Source organism: Schistocerca piceifrons, chromosome 1 (genome assembly GCF_021461385.2).
Source record: "Schistocerca piceifrons isolate TAMUIC-IGC-003096 chromosome 1, iqSchPice1.1, whole genome shotgun sequence".
Taxonomy (NCBI): Eukaryota; Metazoa; Arthropoda; class Insecta; order Orthoptera; family Acrididae; genus Schistocerca; species Schistocerca piceifrons.
This window is the reverse complement of record NC_060138.1, coordinates 120,301,141-120,319,359: the sequence shown is the minus strand read 5'-3', so window position 1 is coordinate 120,319,359 and position 18,219 is coordinate 120,301,141. Positions and strand designations below refer to the sequence as shown.

The following is an 18,219-nucleotide window of genomic DNA, read 5'->3' as shown; positions in this document are numbered from 1 at the left end:
ATTACGAAAAAGTAAGTGAAGCTTTGTTCCTATGGTTTACTCAACATAGAGATAAAGGTGTGCCCATGGCGGGACCTATATTGCAGGAAAAAGCCTTAAAGTTTCGTAACCTGATTTCACAGCTAGTGTAGGCTGGCTCGATAGATGGAAGAAAAGATACGAAATTCAGCAACTTAATATCTGCGGTGAAAAGCTTTCAACAAAATTTGAAGCTGTTCAATTGTTTAGGGATAAACTTCACAAGGTATTGGACAAGGAAAACTTAACAGGCGATCAAATTTTTAACTGCGGCGAGACTGGTCTCAATTACAAAATGTTACCGGAAAAAACATTAGCGTCAGAGGCCGAAAAGGCAGCGCCAGGCTACAAACGTAGCAAAGAAAGAGTGACTATTCTTGCATGCAGTAACGCCACAGCAAATTTGAAAATGAAACTGTCTGTGATAGGTAAGCCAAAAAAACCGAGAGCATTTAAAAATGTATCTAAAAATGCTTTACCGGTGAAATATTACAACCAAAAAAATGCTTGGATGAGTTCAGACCTTTTTAAAGAATGGTTTTTTAACGAGTTCGTGCCACAAACTGAAAAGTTATTGAAAGCCAACAACTTGCCCCGCAAAGCACTGTTGCTTGTAGATAATGCTACTTGTGTTCCTAATGGAGATGAACTTCAAGATCAAGATATAAAGGCCATGTTTTTGCCTCCAAATGTCACATCCTTATGTCAGCCTATGGGCCAAGGGACGTTAGAGACACTGAAGAGAAACTACCGCAGAAACTTGCTTTCCCCTTTAATTAATGCTACGGTCAAAGGAGGAGACGTGCTAGAGCAGTTGCGCCGTATTAATTTGAAAGACGTAGCTTATGACGTGGCCCAATCTTGGGAGAGTGTTGGAACAAATACAACTGCAAAATCCTGGAAAATTTTGCTACAGGAAAATCAAGAAAATTCTCCAGATGATGAAAATCTACAGCAGCTCACCGAACCGGAAAATACTACCCTGCTTACATTGTTACGAAAAGTTCCGGGATGTGCTGACGCCACAGAAGATGACATAAATGAATGGATTGTCCAAGATGAAGAATTTAAATTGACAGATGAAGAAATAGTCAACATGGTAAACGAAAAAGAAGACGAAGAAGCGGATGTAGTGGAGGAAAGTGCGCCTAAGATTTCTCACAACGAAGGACATAAGGCCTTAGAAACTGCTTTAAAATATGTAGAGCAACTGGAGGAAACATCGTCTACCGAGGTTTTACTTCTTAAGAGTCTACGTGATTTAGCGGCAAAAAAAAAAAAAAAAAAAAAAACGGCAAACAGCAGGCAAACAAAAGACAATTACTAACTTCTTCACACAGTGAATATCTATTCAGTCTAATATGATTTGTATTCTTCTTCTACTTCTTCAGTAGCTCTACAGCCCTTGGTAAGCCTTGGCTTCTTCAACAATCTTCCTCCACACTTCTCTGTTATTTGCTGCTCTTTTCCACCCCTGGACTCCCATATTGCTGATATCCATTATTACCTCATCGATCCATCTTCTTCTAGGTCTCCCTTTTCGCCTAACTGAATGGATCATACCTTTCATCATTTTCTTTGAAATTCTATCCTCTGCCATTCTCTCCAAGTGTCCTAGCCATCGTATTCGCTGTGATTTAACAAATTTTACTATGTCCCTGCCTTGTATTAACTCCTGTAATTCAGCATTGTAGCGTATTCTCCAGCCTACTTCCTCCCTTATTGGCCCATAGATTTTGCGTAGTATTTTCCGCTCAATGCTTCTTAGAGCATTTTTATCGTGTTCTGTCAACGTCCATACCTCTGAGCCGTATGTGATAACTGGGCGGATTAGGGAATTATATATTAGCAATTTAGTTTTTCTTGTAACAAGGCTACTTTTGAAAAGCTGCATGTTTGCAAAGTAAGCTCTGTTTCCTGCTTGTATTCTTTCCCTTATAGCCTTTCCAATACTGTTATCATTTGTTATTAGGGCTCCCAAGTAGTTAAAAGAGGACACTCCATTGAAGCATTTCCCATTGATGTTTAGGTTTTTAGGGGTTCTTCTGGCCTCAGATTGTGACATTACCATATATTTTGTTTTGTTTACATTTACTATGAGGCCAATTTTTAAGGCTTCTGTTTCCATTGCCCGGTATGTTTCTAGGAGTGTATTGGTATTTCTTCCTACTATAGCAATGTCATCAGCGTATTCACATATCTGGCTAGTTTTCATAAATATGGTGCCTCTTTTGTTGATTTTATTTACTGCACTATGCAGGGCAATGTTGAATAGGACAGTGGAGAGACTATCCCATTGCTTCACACCTTTATTAAAGTCAAAGCTTTCACTTGTTCTGCTAAGGACCTTTACTTTTGCTCTTGTCTCTGTCATTGTCATTCTGATTAGTCTTATTAATTTAGCACATATACCAACTTCTTTCAGTACTCTGTATAGTTCTTGCCGATTTATGCTGTCAAAGGCTTGTTTGAAATCGATGAATAAGAAATGCAGATCTATATCATATTCATAGAACTTTTCCATCATTTGCCTTATCACAAATATTTGATCAGTTGTTCCTCTGCCCGGTCGAAAGCCACACTGATATTCCCCTAGTATGCCTTCTGCACACTTCTGTATCCTTTCGTTTAAAATACTTGTGCAGATCTTATAAGCTGTACTTAGGAGTGTTACACCTCTATAGTTTTCACATGCTGTTCTGTCCCCTTTCTTATAAATGGGGACTATTATTCCAATTTTCCAATTATCTGGCATAGTTTCTGTTTCCCATATATCTGATATTAATGTGTGCAGTTCCTTTATTACAGCCTCACCACCAGTTTTTATTAATTCAGCAATTATGCTGTCTTCCCCAGGGGCTCGATTGTTTTTTGACTTGTGCACAGCCTGGGAGACCTCTTGTAGTGTTGGTTTTCTTGCCTCATTGGTTTCATTGTCTACTTCCAGCTCCACTCTTTCCTCCTGTGCAGATGTCTCTTCATCTTCTAGACTGGTGCTTAGTGTATCTTTGAAATATTCTGCCCATCTTTCCACTATCTACGAAGACTTGGAAAAAGTATACGGTGCAGTACCTAAATATGACCTGATGCTAGTGATAGGAGATTTTAATGCAAAAATAGGGAGGAATGAACATCTGTATGGAATTTCTGGAAAATATTCACTACATGAAGAAAACAATGAGAATGGAGACTTACTATGCCAATTCGCAGCAAGGAATAATATGATTATTAAAAGTACCTGCTTTCCACATAAAAGGATCCATCTGGGTACTTGGAAGTCAGCAGCCAATGGAGTAGTCAATCAGATTGATCATATTTTAGTGATTGCACGCCACTCCACGTCAGTTACGGATGTACGGAGCTGCAGAGGACCAAACTGTGATTCAGACCACTTTCTGATAAAATCAGTCTTGAGAGAGAAACTGTCACTAACAAATGGCAACAGAATGGGAAAGATGATGAAATGGAATACAGACAAACTGAACATCCCTGATGAAGTAAAAAAATACCAAGTAGCACTAAGCAGAAAGTTGAGCAATAAAGAGACCACAGTAGGAGTAGATGAAAGGTGGAACAGATTTGAAAAAGCCATTAAGGATGCTGCAGAGGAAATAATAGGCATAAGAAGGAACAGAAGAACCCAGGAGTGGTTTGATGAAGATTGCAGGTCAGCAATAGAGGAAAAGAACAGGGCAAGAACAAAAATGCTACAGAGAGAAACCAGAAATAATGTGGAACAATATAGAGAATTAAGGAGAAGAGCTAACAGACTGTGCAAGAGAAAGAAAAGAGAGTGGAATAAGAAGTAATTTCAAGAACTAGAAGAACTAAAGGAACAGAGTGAAACAAGAAAGTTCTATCATTTGATTTGTAATGTATTACTTTTAGTTTAATTTTTGTGTTTCTTTGTATTATTTTCCGTGTTATCCGACCTTCCCGCTTATCCGACCTTGCCGCGGCTGGTTTAGGTCGGATAATCGAGACTCTACTGTACTTCACTTTCTCGAAGTACCGATCGAGATGGTGCAATGGTTAGCACACTGGACTCGCATTCGGAAGAACGACGATTCAAACCAGCGCCCAGCCATCCTGATTCAGGTTTTCCGCGATTTACCCAAATAGCTTCAGGCAGATGCCGCATGGTTCTTTTGAAAGAGCACGGCCGTCTTCCTTCCCCATCCTTCCCTAATCCGAGGGGACCGGTGACCTCACTGTTTGGTTCCTTACCCCCAAATCAACCAACCAACTTCGCTTTTGCGAAGCCGCTCGTGCCTTGAACTCCGCTGTGTGCGCACCTCCTTTCCACTGAGCCCAAAGGCGGCCTACAGACCAACGCTTCTCAGCCGCTCTGAGACTATTCCGGAATGAGATCAGATAGAACGCACTATCCCCAACAAGATTTCACACGTAACTGAATTTCCGATTGAAAAAGATGATTCGACACTACTGTTCTTATAATAACGAAAGTAGATGATAGTTCCACGCGGACTGGGTAAGAAATACACAATTTTTAGGGATGAATATTGACTGTCATTGAAGTCGAATGAGAATACAAAGGCACTAACAAAGATATCTTCAATATAAACGTTGCAAAGGGTGAGGGACAATGAGCAGCCTTGTCTAATTCCTTGATTAATATCGGCAAATTCTACCCCATTCCTTACAGCACAAGTTCTTATTTTATTATTTTTGTATAACTACTGAATTATCGTAATCCTTTGCGCTGGAACTCTCATTTTCTTTAGCGAGCAGATATAGACGCAGATCACAATTTCGCAGTGATGAAGAGCAGGCTGAAGCTTAAGAGACTAGTCAGGAAGAATCAGTGTGCAACGAAGTGGGATAATGAAGTACTAAGAAATCGAGAGATACGCATGAAGTTCTCTGAGCTATAGACACTGCAACAAAGAGTAACTCAGTAGGCGGTTCAGTTGAAGATGAATTAACATATCTAGTAAGGGCAGTTGCAGAAGTGAGAAAGAAAAACATATGTACAAAGAAGGTATCTGCGAAGAAACCTTGGGTAACAGAATAAATACTTCAGTTGATCGATGAGGGGAGGAAGCACAAAAATGTTCAGGGAAATTCAAGAATATAGAAATAAAAGTCAGTTAGGAACGAAGTAAATAGGAAGTGCAGGGAAGCTGAGGCGCAATGGCTACATGAAAAATGTGAAGAAATCGAAAAAGAAATGATTGTCAGAAGGGCGGATTCAGCATATAGAAAAATCAAAACACCCTTCGATGAAATTAAAAGCAAGAGCGGTAACATTACTAATTCAATGGGGATTCCACTGCATAATGCAGAGAAGAGAGCGGATAGGTGGAAAGAGTTCATTGAAGGCATCTACGAGGGGGAAGACTTGTCTGACTACCTGATAGAACAAGAAACAGGAGCCGACAGGGAAGAGATAGGGGATACAGTATTAGAATCAGAATGTAAAAGAGCTCTGGAAGACTTGAGGTCAAACAAGGCAAAGGCGAAAGATAACATTCCACCGGAATTTCTAAAATCGGTGGGGGCAATTGGCAGTCAGGCGACTATTCATGTTGGTGTTTAGAAGTTATGAGACCGGAGACACCATCAAACTCTCTGAAAGATATCATCTACACGTTTTAGAAGCTAGCAAGGGCAGTTAAGTGCGAGAATTATCACACAGTCAGCCTAACAGCTCATGCATCCAAGTTGCTGACGAGGATAATATACAGAAGAATGGAAAAGAAAGTTGCGGATGTGTTAGATGAAGATCAGTAAAGGCGTCAGAGAGGTGATTCTGACGTTGCCGTTGGCAATGGAAGCACGATCGAAGAAAAATCGAAACACGTTCATAGGATTTGCCAACCTAGAGAAAGCTTTCGACAATGTATAAGATGCTTGAAAATCTGATGAAAACAGGGGTAAGCTATAGGGAAAGGTGGGTAATACACAGTATGTACAAGAAACCAAGAGGGAACTATAAGAGTGGAAGATCAAGAACGAAGTGTTCAGAATAAAAAGGGTGTAAGACGGGGATGTCGTCGTTTGCCCGTACTATACATCGAAGAAGCAATGCGGGGAATAAAAGAAAGTTTCAAGTGTTGGATTAAAATTCAATGTAAAACAATATCGATAATACGATTCGCTGATGACATTGCTGTCCTCAGTGAAAGTGAACAATTACAGGAGGTCTTGAATGGAAAGAACAGGCTAATGAGTACAGAATATTGATTGAGAGCAAATCGAAGAAAAACCATAGTAATGAGAAGTAGCAGAAATGAGAACAGCGAGCAACTTAGCATTACAATTGGTGACCACGAAACAGACAACGTTAAGGGATTCTGCCATCTAGGCAGGAGAATCACGTATGACAGACGGAGCAAGGAGGACGTAAAAAGCAGATTAGGATTGGCAATAAACGCATTCACGGCCAAGAGTGGTCTGCTAGTATCAAACATAGGTCTTACATTTGGAGCTCAGCATTGCATGGCTGTGAGACGTTATGAAACATCCCCTTAGAAAAATTAAGAATGACAGTACTGGTAAACCTCTTACGTTATTTGATTGTTAAACAGCTGAGCAAAACTGAACGTACTCAGACATTACTCTCTTTACTTATTCTGATCAACACTAAACTGACACACAATATTTTTACTGCCACGCAATCTGACTTTCAATAATCCCTACAAAAGAATGGCCCTGACTAACAATAACCTATACCTTACATGAATCACTTACCTCACAAAAATTATCGTTACTCAAACTACTGCAATACAGCGAGCGCCAATACTGTCAGCTAAATAAAAGATTCTAACTACTGAAGGCACTAACTACTGATAGGCATAGTTAGCAAATGTAAGATTTTGGTAGAGGACAGACAATGTATTTACCTTAATAGTGTTCAAAAGTCATAACATATATATATCAGTTCATGACATCCAGTCTTACAAATTTCCTTTTTCTGACGGACACACGTCCAGATCAGATCGTCCGCTTTAAAAATTCTGCTATCTCTCTCCCCACATCCACCACTGCTGGCGGCTCACCTCCAACTGCACAACGCTACGCGCTGCTCACATCCGAACTGCCCAACACTACAATAGCAAATATTCCAACAATTCCAAGCAGCCACAGACTGCAAACAGCACAGTCAGTGATATTCATACAGAGCACTACGTGGTGTAACCAACATAAAAACCTAAACAGCCTACTTACATAGCCCCCATGCTCCCCACAAAAAATTTTACAAATTGTTTTGGGCATTGGCCAATACATATTTGTTAAAAATTTTTTATATTAACGCTAACAAATGTATCAAATGCACACACTTATCGATACAGTGTTGGTCAAAAGCAAAAATTTTCTCACAGTCCATAAAGACAGTCCTGATCATTCATCACAGTAGTAATTGCAGTTTTTTTTTTCTCAAAGTCTGAGCAGTAAAAGAAAATGCACACGGAAGTAGTGGACTTCCATACAGTGTCGAAGAAGTAGTGTTGTCCTTCCAATGGAAAGACAGTGCTAACTCTTTACATGTTGATAGGTAATGGGCCACAACAGAGCAAACCCACAGCAGAGTCAGTCGAAGTTTTGAAGAATATTGGTAGGTAGGTCATCACAGAGTAGACATACTGTAGTCCTATTACGGTATATTGATAATTTTTACTTATGGACCGTCTGACAGCAACTGAATAAAACACAATTTTAGTGCCATACGCGTTTCGCCTTTATTTTCTGCAAGGCATCATCAGTGGCAGGTTGCGTGGACAATTTCTTACATATTACGCTCCTGTTGCATTTTTGGTGTTGTTCTTCTTCTTATGAACGCCAATTTGCGGTTTTTTCCACATTCCACAGCACTATGCACTGAACGCTTGTTTTAATGCATCTGGACACACGTCCAGATCGTCCGCTCTCAAAATTCTGCCATCTCTCTCCCCACATCCACCACTGCTGGCTGCTCACCTCCAACTGCGCAATGCCACGCGCAGTTCACATCCAAGTGCCCAGCACTACAATAGCGAACATTCCAACAATGCCAACCAGCCACAGACTGCACACAGCACAGTCAGTGATTTTCATATAGAGCGCTACGTGGCGTCACCAACATAAAAACCTAAACAGCCTACTTACAACGTAGAGTGTTGGAAAACCGGAACAGAAGAGAATCGAAGCCTTTGAGATGTGGCGCTACAGAAGAATGTTGAAAATTAGGTGGACAGTTAAGGTAAGACATGAGGAAATTCTCAGCAGAATCAATGAGGAAAAGAATATGTAGAAAACACTGACAAGAAGAAGGGACAGAATGATAGGACATCTGTGAAGGCATCAGGGGATAGCCTCAACGATACTAGAGGGGCTGTAAAAGGTAAAAACTTAAGAGAATTGAAGATTTGAATACATCCAGCAAATAATTGAGCACAGGAGAGAAATTCATGGCGAGCCACGCCAAACCAGCCAGAAGATTGAGGCCTCAAAGAAGAAAAAAGTCTACCATTCCTGAAGAAAGGTATTTTTAAGTGCTGGACAGGCAGACAGATGGACAGCAAAGTGATCGTGTTTTTACAGATTGAGGTAAGGAACACTAAAAATCACATGAAACCAGCGGAAGGAATTGCTCGTTAGTGCAGCAATGCACCTAGCACAATGACTGTGCATAAGGAATTTAAAATAATAAGGCTGAATGCTCGAGCAGCTCCTCATATGCCACATACTTTCGTACTCAGTGCTAAGCGACACTTGACATGGTTGAAAGAGCGACGCAACTGGACAGCGGATGATCGAAAACAAGTGATTTGGAGTGATGAGTTAGGCTATATCTTGTGAAAATTCGACGGAAGGGTTCGGGATTGGCGAAAGCCTGGCGCACGGTACATGGCATCAAGTGCTGTGCCATCATGAAGTGTGCACGAGGTGGCTATTACGATATAGGACTGTGTTTTGCGGCCAGATTGTGGCCCCGTATTGCGCTTAAGAAAACGGTAAGTGCCAAAGGATGGGAACACATTGTATGGCATTGTATATTGCACGCAGGGGAGGAACCTGAGACAATGATTGTTTGTATTAGCATCCTGTGCATCCTATCATGAAGTATCATCTGCGAGCCATTGGTTTATGGACATTAGCTGTCCTGATATGGATTGGCTTTGAGAACGCTAACGCGCTGCTTCCTGGACTCGGGTAGGCGCGCCGGCCCAGGATCGAATCCATCCGGCGGATTAACGACGAGGGCCGATGTGCTGGCCAGCCTCGATGTGGTTTTTAGGCGGTTTTCCACATCCCGCTAGGTGAATACCTGGCTGGTCCCCATGTTCCGCCTCAGTTAGACGGCTCGCAGACATCTGAACACTTTCGCATTCTTCCATGGATTACACTCGACGCAGACAGTTGGGGTACACTAATTCCGTCCCGGGAGTATGGGGTGGCGGGAGGAAGGGCATCCGGCCACCCCCTAAACGTTAACTTGCCAAATCCGATTAACGATGGCTGACCCTGCGTAAATGCGAGACAAGGCTCAAGCGATAGATAGATATGGATTGGCTTTCTTAAGAATACCAATCTGACTTGGAGAAAGTCGATTTCGCTCCAGACCCCAACCTCCAACATCACTACCTTCTCTGGTTTTGGCTCTTGAGAAAGAATGGCCGCCATTCCACCGTAGACATTCAGACACTTGTTGAAAGTGTCCCCAGAAGAGTTCAAGACGTCATGAAGGCGAAGGGTGGACGCACCCCATATTAATGACCTCTAATAGGTCTCCGGATGCTTTTCATCAGATAGTGTAACTATGAATGTAGTGGAAGTTACCTGACGGTGGGCGAGACACATAGTCAGGAGAATGGATGTAGGATGGCCAAGGCAAGCTGTTTGCTGAATTAAAAATGGTTCAAATGGCTCTGAGCACTATGGGACTCAACTTCTGAGGTCATTAGCCCCCTTCAACTTAGAACTAGTTAAACCTAACTAACCTAAGGACATCACACACATCCGTGCCCGAGGCAGGATTCGAACCTGCGACCGTAGCGGTCTCGCGGTTCCAGACTGCAGCGCCTAGAACCGCACGGCACTTCGGCCGGCTTGCTGAATTAAAAGAGATAAAAAAAAAGGCCCAGACGACGGACGATCTAATGGAAGGTGGCTACATCACAGTAGAAAAAAAATGGTTCAAATGGCTGTAAGCACTATGGGACTTAACATCTGAGGTCATCAGTCCCCTAGAATTAGAACTACTTAAACCTAACTAACCTAACAAACATCCGTGCCCGAGGCAGGATTCGAACCTGCGACTGGAGCAGCCGTGTGGTTCCGGACTGAAGCGCCTAGAACCGCTCGACCACAGCGGCCGGCCACAGTAGAAAACATTCAGCAGTAGCAGCTATTTTTAGACCTATATGTGAAGACCAAAGCGCAGGGAAAAGTCTAAAAGCTCTATCCAGAAGCGGATGTAAAATGGGTGATGAGGTCTGAGTCGTGACTAAACCATAATCGAACAATTCTCGTTCCGTCCCAGCTGAAAAATTTATCTTATTCTCAGCCCCCCCCCCCCCCCCCCACCCCACTCGTCACTCTGACACCTAGGTTAAGAACGGCTTCTTTAGATTCACGTGATCCTATTACGTGTGAGAGAATAGAAGGATCTCGAGTGCGAGTTCCATGGGTTAATCTTAAGCCACCTGGGGCATGGATGGAACTTCTTAACAAACGAATTTCCTGTTGTGCTAACCACTTCGTCTAGGAGTAGCACTTGTACCCACCGATCTCATCTAATTGGTGGATGTATTCTAATCTCTTTCTTTCGCTACAGCAGTGGTCGCAACTTGCTGAAGACCCAATAGACTGTTATTGTTATTAACTGGAAACTGCCGGCCGCGGTGGTCGAGCGGTTCTAGGTGCTTCAGTCCGGAACCGCGCGACTGCTACGGTCGCAGGTTCGAATCCTGCCTCGGGCATGGATGTGTGTGATGTCCTTAGGTTAGTTACGTTTAAGTAGTTCTAAGTTCTAGGGGACTGATGACCTCAGAAGTTAAGTCCCATAATGCTCAGAGCCATTTGAACCATTAACTGGAAACCCACAGCCGCGCGGGATTAGCCGAGCCGTCTGGGCGCTGCAGTCATATACTGTGCGGCTGGTCCCGGCGGAGATTCGAGTCCTCCCTCAGGCATAGGTGTGTGTGTTTGTCCTTAGGATAATTTAGGTTAAGTAGTGTGTAAGCTTAGGGACTGATGACCTTAGCAGTTAAGTTCCATAAGATTTCACAAACATTTGAACATTTTTGGAAACCCACATAAAATGGTATATTGTGAATGTCCACCAGACATATACGTGCGTGATAAGTTGGCTACAAGTCTCCAGGTACTGGTCGTTATAAGTTGGCACCATTCAGAACACTTTGTATAAACTGTTCTCTTTCTCAGGTTGCTACCACCCAGTGATCCCCAAGTTGCGACACTGTAATTTCTTGTCCTGTTGCTGTGTTGTCTTTGTAAGCGGATGATTGACTAATAACAGTAATTGTGCTTATATTTAAATGCATTATGCGATATGAGACGCACTCACAAATCTTCTACTAAATGTTTTGAATGTCATTTTTCTCTTAGCATTACTTTGCATTAAACAGACTTAATGAAATTTCATGTTCCTTTCTACAAATAAGAGGGCTATTCGGAAAGTGAGTTCCGATAGGTCACGAAATGGAAACTCTGTGAAAACCTGATGAAGCTTTACACATCTTTGTTGGGCAGCGTCTCTAGTATGCTTGTCGACCGCGTCGTGTCACTCTTTTCAGTGAGCCTAGAAAATAGTGTCTCCCGCCAAGTATGGGCGCCTGGTGAGAGATTTCGCTTGATGCCCACATAACATAACTGCGATACTGTCACTTCTTCGTGACAACTCTCGGCCGCAGTCTGCAGGGGCAAACAAGATGGTCCTGGGCGTTTTCGATGGGAAGAGTTTGATCACCCACAGTACAGCCCGGAACTGGCTCCCGCTGAGTTTCATCTCTGCTCACACGAACTGGTAGCTATGAAATCAACATTTTGGCACGGACAACAAGCAGTAGACCGGCGTAGAGAACTGCCGGAAAGCACAGGCGGCTGTCATCTATGACGAGGGCATTGGAGAGCTTGTACAACGCTGCGACAGACGTGTAAGTCGGAGCGGTGACTGTGTACGCAACTGGCTGCAAGGTGTAACCAACCGTTGCAAATAAAACGTTTTTGATTTTCACAGTGGTTTCCATTTGACAACTGATCGGAATTTACTTTCCGAATAGCCCTCGTCTGTACAGCATTTGAAGATTACTGTCTCTGTGATGCGCATTCATAAAGCCATGTTACTTCTGTGTCAAAATTTATACCATAGCAGTGGGTTACTTTCACATCCCCTAACCCTGCAGTGGCTGCGTTACTTACCCCTCTGCCTCAGAGGTAAACTACCGACTTTACCCAGCTCACGGCCGAATTCACCATCATCAATTAATATCAATATTACTGTGTGTGTAAGTATTTGCCGGCCGCGGTGGTCTCGCGGTTCTAGGCGCTCAGTCCGGAACCGCGCGACTGCTACGGTCGCAGGTTCGAATCCTGCCTCGGGCAAGGATGTGTGTGATGTCCTTAGGATAGTTAGGTTTAAGTGGTTCTAAGTTCTAGGGGACTGATGACCTTAGAAGTTAAGTCCCTTAGTGCTCAGAGCCATTTTGTAAGTATTTTTGTTTGTTTCTGAGCAGGAAAACTACACTCTTACGAAGCTCTTGACGTTAGTGGACGTTGTTTGATTCGAATGTTAGTTGTTAGACGCGTATTATTATAAAATATGGCTGAAAACCTCGAGCTCCACGAATACCCGGTTTGGGTCGCATGCAGCCCGCACGCCGCAGTTCGACTACTGCCGTGCAGTCACTCTCTATAGCTTCCTCTAGTAACAAGAAAATTTTTCCCTGATGTCTTAACATACGTCCTATTTTGCGTCTCTTCTTCTTCTTAGTGCTTTCCACATGTTCCGTTCTTAGCTAGTTCTGCGTAGAACTTCCTCATTCCTGCTCAGTCGACCTAATTTCCAACATCCCTCTATGCTACTGCATCTCAAACGCTTCGATTCTGTTCTTTTCCAGTTTTTCCAGAGTCCATGATTCACTACCATCCAACGCTCTGCTCGAAACGTATGTTCTCAGAAATTTCTTCCTCAAATTAAGGCCTGTGTTTGACATGCGCTGTGAGGAGTAAACTCTGCTACTTGCTTTGCCGTTATTTGTAGTGTGTAGATGTGGTTGCTTACATTCGACCAGTAATATTATTATCCCTTTCTCATACTGTGTTGGTACCTCTAAACGATGAGTCGATAAGTAACATACTTATAGTATGTTCGTCAAGACTGCGTCTCCGTTACGTTGCGTCACATCTGCTCATGAACATTACCTATGTTATTCTACATCTACATCTACATATATACTCCGCTAGCCACCAAGCGGTGTGTGGCGGAGGGTACAATTCGCGCCAAAGACATATTCGCCCCTCCTCCTCCCCGTTCCACTCACGGATCGCGCGAGGGGAAAACGACAGTCTGAACGCCTCAGTACGAGCTCTTATTTCCCTTATCTTTGAATCGTGACCATTGCGTGATTTGAAAGTTGGTGGTAATAATATATGCTCTACATCCTCGGTAAAGATCGGATTTCGGAATTTAGTGACCAGCCCCTTCCGCTTAGCGCGCCGTCTATCTGCAAGTGTGTCCCACTTCAAACTTTCTATGAGATTTGTCACGCTCTCGCGGTGGCTAAATGTACCAGTCACGAATATTGCCGCTCTTCTTTGGACCTTCTCAATCTTTTGAATCAGACCCAACTGGTAAGGGTCCCATGCAGACGAACTATACTCCAATACTGGACGAACTAACGTAGTGTAAGCTATTTCCTTTGTTGAAGGACGGCATCGCTTCAGGATTCTACCAATAAACCGCAATCTAGAGTTCGCCTTAACCGTTACTTGTGTAATCTGATCGTTCCATTTGTAATCATTTCGAATAGTCACACCTAGATACTTGACGGATGTTACCGCTTCCAAAGACTGGGCATTTATTTTGTACTCGTACATTAATGGGGATTTTCGCCTTGTTATACGCAGTAGGCTACACTTACTAATATTTAGAGATAACTGCCAGTCACTACACCACGCACTTATTTTCTGCAAATCCTCATTGATTTGTTCACAACTTTCGGGTGATACTATTTTCCTGTAGACTACAGCATCATCGGCAAACAGTCTAAGGCCACTGTCAGAACCATCAACCAGATCGTTTATGTTGTTGTCATTGTGGTCTTGAGTCCTGAGACTGGTTTGAGGCAGCTCTCCATGCTACTCTATCTTGTGCAAGCTTCTTCATCTCCCAGTACCTACTGCAGCCTACATCCTTCTGAATCGGCTTAGCGTATTCATCTCTTGGTCTCCCTCTACGATTTTTAACCTCCACGCTGACCTCCAGTACTAAATTGGTGATCCCTTGATGCCTCAGAACACGTTCTACCAACCGATCCCTTCTTCTTGTCAAGTTGTGCCACAAACTCGTCTTCTCCCCAACTCTATTCAATACCTCCTCATTAGTTATGTGATCTACCCATCTAATCTTCAGCATTCTTCTGTAGCACCACATTTCGAAGCTTCTATTCTCTTCCTGTCCAAACTATTTATCGTCCACGTTTCACTTCCATACATGGCTATACTCCATACAAATACTTTCAGAAACGACAACCTGACACTTAAATCTATACTCAATCTTAACAAATTTCTCTTCTTCAGAAATGCTTTCCTTGCCATTGCCTGTCTACATTTTATATCCTCTCTACTTCGACCATCATCAGTTATTTTGCTCCCCAAATAGCAAAACTCCTTTACTACTTTAAGTGTCTCATTTCCTAATCTAATTCCCTCAGCATCACCCGACTTAATTCAACTACATTCCATTATCCTCGTTTTGCTTTTGTTGATATTCATCTTATACCCTCCTTTCAACACACTGTTCATTCCGTTCAACTGCTCTTCCAACTCCTTTGCTGCCTCTGACAGAATTACAATGTCATCGGCAAACCTTAATGTTTTTATTTCTTCTCCATGGATTTTAATGTCTGCTCCGAACTCATCTTGTGTTTCCTTTACTGCTTGCTCAATATACAGATTGAATAACATCGGGGAGAGGCTACAACCCTGTCTCACTCCCTTCCCAACCAATGCTTCCCTTTCATGTCCCTCGACTCTTATAACTGCCATCTGGTTTCTATACAAATTGTAAATAGCCTTTCGCTCCCTGTATTTTACCCCTGCCACCTTCAGAATTTGAAAGAGAGTATTCCAGTCAACATTGTCAAAAGCTTTCTCTAAGTCTACAAATGCTAGAAACATAGGTTTGCCTTTCCTTAATCTTTCTTCTAAGATAAGTCGTAGGGTCAGTATTGCTTCACGTGTTCCAACATTCCTGCAGAATCCAAATTGACCTTCCCCGAGGTCGGCTTCTACCAGTTTTTCCATTCGTCTGTAATGAATTCGTGTTAGTATTTTGCAGCTGTGACTTATTAAACTGATAGTTGGGTAATTTTCACATCTGTCAACACCTGCTTTCTTTGGGATTGGAATTATTATATTCTTCTTGAAGTCTGAGGTAATTTCGCCCGTCTCATACATCTTGCTCACCAGATGGTAGAGTTTTGTCAGGAATGGCTCTCCCGTTCAATAGTTTTAATGGAATGTTGTCTATTCCTGGGGCCTTGTTTCGACTCAGGTCTTTCTGTGCTCTATCAGACTCTTCACGCAGTATCGTATCTCCCATCTTCATCTTCATCTACATCCTCTTCCATTTCCATAATATTGTCCTCCAGAACAATGCCCCTGTATTGACCCTCTATATACTCCTTCCACCTTTCTGCTTTCCCTTCTTTGCTTAGAACTGGGTTTCCATCTGAGCTCTTGATATCCATCAAGTGGTTCTCTTTTCTCTAAAGGGCTCTTTAATTTTCCTGTAGGCAGTATCTATCTTACCCCTAGTGAGAAAGCCTCTACATCCTTGCATCTGTCATCTAGCCATCCCTGCTAAGCCATTTTGCACTTCCTGTCGATTTCATTTTTGAGACATTTGTATTCCTTATTGCCTGCTTCATTTACTGCATTTTTATATTTTCCCCTTTCATCAATTAAATTCAGTATCTCTTCTGTTACCCACGTATTTCTATTAGCCCTCGTCTTTACCTACTTGATCCTTTGCTGCCTTCACTATTTCATCCCTCAAAGCTATCCATTCTTCTCCTACTGTATTCCTTTCCCCCATTCCTGTAAATTGTTCCCTTACGTTCTCCCTGAAACTCTGTACAACCTCTGGCTCTTTCAGTTTATCCAGGTCCCATCTCCTTAAATTCACACCTTTTTGCAGTTTCTTCACGTTGAAGATCGTTTATGTAAATCATAAAAAGCAGAGGATCTATTACGCTGCCCTGGGACACACCTGTAGTTACGCTTGTTTCTGTTGAAGTCACCCAGTTCAGGACGACGCACTGCTCGCTGTCTGTTAGAAAACTTTCTGTCCAACCGCATATGTCATCGGATAGACCGTAAGCGCGCACTTTTTGTAGCAATCGACTTTGCGGAACTGAGTCGAACGCCTCCGAAAGTCGAGAAATATGGCATCAACCTCTGAGCCGGTATCTAGAGCCTGTTGTATATCATACACAAAGAGGGCCAGCTGTTTCTCGCATGACCGCTGTTTCCTAAAACCGTGCTGGTTTCTGCAGATGAACTTCTCAGAATCTATAAAGGTCATTATGTCTGAAGACAAAATATGTTCCATGATTCTACAACAAATTGTTGTGGTCGTCAATCCCAAGACCGGTGTGATGCAGCTCTCCATGCTACTCTATCCGGTGCAAGTCTTGCCATCTCCGAGTAACTACTGTAACCTACATCCTTGTGAATCTGCTTACTGTATTCATCGCCGGCCGGTGTGGCCGTGCGGTTCTGGCGCTTCAGTCTGGAACCGCGTGACCGCTACGGTCGCAGGTTCGAATCCTGTCTCTGGCATGGATGTGTGTGATGTCCTTAGGTTAGTTCGGTTTAAGTAGTTCTAAGTTCTAGGGGACTGATGACCACAGATGTTAAGTCCCATAGTGCTCAGAGCCATTTACTGTATTCATTTGCCGGCCACTGGTGGCCGAGCGGTTCTGGCGCTACAGTCTGGAACCGCGCGACCGCTACGGTCGCATGTTCGAATCCTGCCTCGGGCATGGATGTGTGTGTTGTCCTTAGGTTAGTTAGGTTTAAGTAGTTCTAAGTTCTAGGGGACTTATGACCTCAGCAGTTGAGTCCCATAGTGCTCAGAGCCATTTGAACCATTTTTGTATTCATCTCTTGGTCCCCCTCGACGATTTTTACCTCCGTGCTTCTCTCCAGTGCTAAATTGGTGATCCCTTGATGTCTCAGAATGTGTCCTACCAACCGACCCCTTCTTATAGACAGGTCGTGCCTCCAATTTCTTTCCTCCTCATGCTTTTTTCAGTACCCCTTCATTAATTACATTATCCACCCATCTAATCTTCAGCCTTCTTATGTAGCACCACAGTTCAAAAGATTCTGTTTTCTTCTTATCTAAACTGTTTATCGTCCATGTTTCACTTCCATACATGGCTACACTCCTTACAAACACTTTCAAAAAACACTTCCTGACACTTAAATCTATACTCGATATTAACAAATTTCTCTTCTTCAGAAACGCTTTTCTTGCCAATGCCAGTCTACATTCTATATCATCTCTGCTTCGGTCGATATTACTTATTTTGCTTCCCAAATGGCAAAACTCATCTATTATTTTAAGTGTCTCGTTTCCTAATATAATTCCCTCAGCATCTCATTATTTAATTCGACTACATTCCATTATCTTTGTTTTGTTTTTGTGATGTTCGTCTTAACCTATGTGATCAAAAGTATCCGGACACCCCCAAAGGATACGTTTTACATATTAGGTGCATTGTGCTGCCACCTACTGCCACGTACTTCATATCAGCGACCTCAGTAGTCATTAGAAATCGTGAGAGAGCAGAATCGGGCGCTCCTATAGAACACCTTTGTGATGGAACACCGACTTCGTGCCAGGCCTCGCCGACCGACATCGATACCTCTCCTCAGTGCAGCACTCCTTGAAGAATAGGATGCCATTCCCCAAGAAACCTTCCAACTCCTGTTTGAACGTATGCC

At 42.8% G+C, this 18,219-nt stretch overlaps 1 protein-coding gene across 1 annotated transcript in view; it reads left to right on the top strand.

Moving 5' to 3' along the window:
* Window positions 1-18,219, top strand: part of LOC124794194 (aldo-keto reductase family 1 member A1-like) — a 143,414-nt gene that overhangs the window by 56,674 nt on the left and 68,521 nt on the right. The gene's annotated exons all lie outside the window — the stretch shown is intronic.